The sequence below is a fragment of the Arachis ipaensis genome, chromosome B07 (assembly GCF_000816755.2).
Source record: "Arachis ipaensis cultivar K30076 chromosome B07, Araip1.1, whole genome shotgun sequence".
NCBI lineage: Eukaryota > Viridiplantae > Streptophyta > Magnoliopsida > Fabales > Fabaceae > Arachis > Arachis ipaensis.
The window spans coordinates 41,201,434-41,204,543 of NC_029791.2; positions in this window are offsets into that span (position 1 = coordinate 41,201,434).

The window sequence follows — 3,110 nt, forward strand, 5'->3', positions numbered from 1 at the left end:
TTAAAAAGGAAACTCACTTTGAGTAAATTTGGCTTATGAGCCTGAGATGATTTGAAAATGAGATCTTCAAAGTCAAGGCTAAAAAGAGTTGAAATTCTATTTCAAGTGAAATGATTTGGGAAAAAGTGATTTATGGCTTAAATGCCGATTTTATGAATTTATGATGTTGAATGTGGAAGTGCTGTTTTGTTGTGAGCCGGAATGGCTATGTATGTTTATAAATATTGGTTGGTTCTGGATTGAACCGTGAGCCAGAATGGCGAAGTTATGAAGAGCTTATTTAATTGTTGTTGTGATGCTCTGTATTGTTTTAGTTATGGTTTATTGTACCCTCGCCTTTATCTTGATATATATTCTGTAAGAGGGATAGGAATTGTATTGGTTAATGTTTGTAATATTATTTATATATATTTATGTATATATATGGATGTACTCTTTTTGAGTTGTTGTAAGTTGAATGGTATTTATGGATGTACGTTATCGAACGAAAGTATCTTTGGGAGCGGTATTGCGGTTTAAAGTTTTAAACAGGCTCATATTTTAGTATTAATTAATATAAGTGTCATCGTAATGTCCGAACTATCATAGTCGCGCAGCCGGAAGTGCGAGCTTTGGTAGTTAGGGTGTTACAAGAGATTGTAGTATAATATTATCATTACATTAGTATTAGAAGGTGATTGAATGATATTATAAGGTTACTTGGTCTGTTTTAGTTAAAAACAAGAAAATCGGTTTAACCGGGTTCACAGTTTACTGGTGCAGCTTAGCACCAGCACTCTCTGATGACTTTAGCAATGCTAATGCCTCATCATGCATGATCTATTCTCATATTAAATATGTTACTAGTGTCATTTATGCTAGTAGCTCAGAAAAGAATTTTTAAAGATGTTTTTACGAGTGTTCCGATACATCTAGTTTTAGTAGTTATACACCTGAGATATTTTAATATTATTTTAACCCACCTCCAAGCCAACCAATCACAACTCACCTTACACCCCCAAGATACTCCAAGGCTGTCTCATTTCTTCATTTTGGCCGAAAATTACAAGAGAGAAAAGAGAGAAACTTTCATGAACACTTAATCTTCAAAGCTTGATTTCTTCTGAACTAAAACTCAAATCAAAACTCAGATTTCACCAAAATGATCCTCTCTTCTTCCTCTACATTACCATATAACATATCAAGGCTGAAAATAAGGTGATATGGCTGTCTCCCCCCCTCTTCAATTCGGTTTTCAAGGAAACATGCTTAAACATGTATTTTCTTGATGTTCTTCCTTAGGAATCATGCTTAACTTGACTTGAGGGCCAAGAAATGTTAATTTCCAGCAAGTTTAAGGTGAAAAATCCCTTTCTAACATGATGAGTAAGATTTGGTTAGTTTAGGGTTTTTGGATTTAAAGTTGTTCTTGATGTGATTTAGGAGGAAAAAGTGCTTAAGGACCACCTGAAAGTGTAACCGAATTAGGAGCAGCAAAACCAGGTAGGATTTGACGAATTTAATCTTTATTGATTATTTTTGAGTTGTGTAATTATGATATGATTTGGATGTTCTTGAAATTGATGATTTATATGAATGATTCTTGTTGAAATTTTGGTGAAAATTTAATGAAATTTGATGAAATTTAAGCTATGAATTTGTGTTCTTGAGTGCAGCTGGAAACCGAAATCCTAGGCCCTAAATTGGGGTTCAATTTGTGTTAAAATCATGTGGAAAAGATGGGGTTTTAATGGCTGGAAATTTATTTTGAATTTTGGTAAAAAAATGTTTGCTGAAAAGACTAAAAAACAGGTAAAAACAGAGAAAGAATCTGAAGAATTTATGAAGAACACGAAGAACACTTTGAGTGTGATGAAGAACATTGAAGAACACCTTTTAGATCTTAAAAAGGGCAAGGTTGTAATTATTTTGGTGTTTGAGGGGTTATTTGGTAATTTCCAAAAGTTAGGGTGGTTAAAGTAGAAATATTAAAAGTTACGGGTGGTAAAAAGTGAATTTTGAAGGATAAAAGTTAAAGTGGGGGTAATTGTCTAAAATTTAATGATAAAATAAGAAATAATAATAAAATATTAAATAATAATATTTAATTAAAAATAATATTTTAATAAAAATAATAAAATAATACGGAAAAGGTAGTTTTCTGTAAAAGCTTTAGAAAGACAACTTTAAGTGCAGAATCTTATAAATTACCTTTATAAAACACTTAGGGAGTGCTAATAACATGTTAGTGAGGCAAAGATAAAGAAAAGATAAAAAGTTAAAGAAGAGATAAAAATCAAAGAAAAAGTCTGTAAAGTTTTAATGACAGCAAAATAGACAGAGACTAGTGAACGAACTAGGGCAACTTAGTTAGTACTTGAGTTGCGGCTAGGGTTAGGTATTATATGAAAAGTTAAACTGTTTCAGTATAGACTTAATGAACCTATACTTGGGACAAGCTAACTATTCATACCGAAATTTACATAAGCTTTAAATATATACGTTAAACAGAGAAATCATAGCAGAGTAGAGAAACACAGAGAACAGAGTAATCAGAGTAGAGGAAAGAGATAAAGAGAAGAAAAGTAACATAGATATAAAGGAAAGAGTAATCAGAGAAAAGTAAAGAGATACAGATAAAAGAGAAACCAAAACAGAGTAATGAGATATAAAGAGAAGAGTAATATAATAAAGAGATGTTTATATACATATATATATTAGTTGCCAAACCAGAACAGAGTAAAGAGATATAAAGAGCAGAGTAATATAATAAAGAGATGTTAATATATATTAGTTGCTTAATGCAACCCAGAGCTATATTAATATATATATTAGTTTCTTGATGCAACCCAGAGCTATATTTATATATATTAGTTGCTTAACGCAACCCAGAGCTTCTGTAGAGAAACTAAGTTACCTACAGCCATTTTTTGCTTCCCCAGGGCAGAGCAGAGTATATATATATTTTCCTGTAATAAGCAGAGGCTGTCTCAAATGAGCGACTATTATTATATGTGCATTTATTTAGGAACGGAAAATCGTATCCGGGAAATCAGGATTACTCGTGACCGGATAAATGTCAGGATTGCAGGCAGCCAACCGACACATGAGCTCATGGCCTGCGCTAGGGC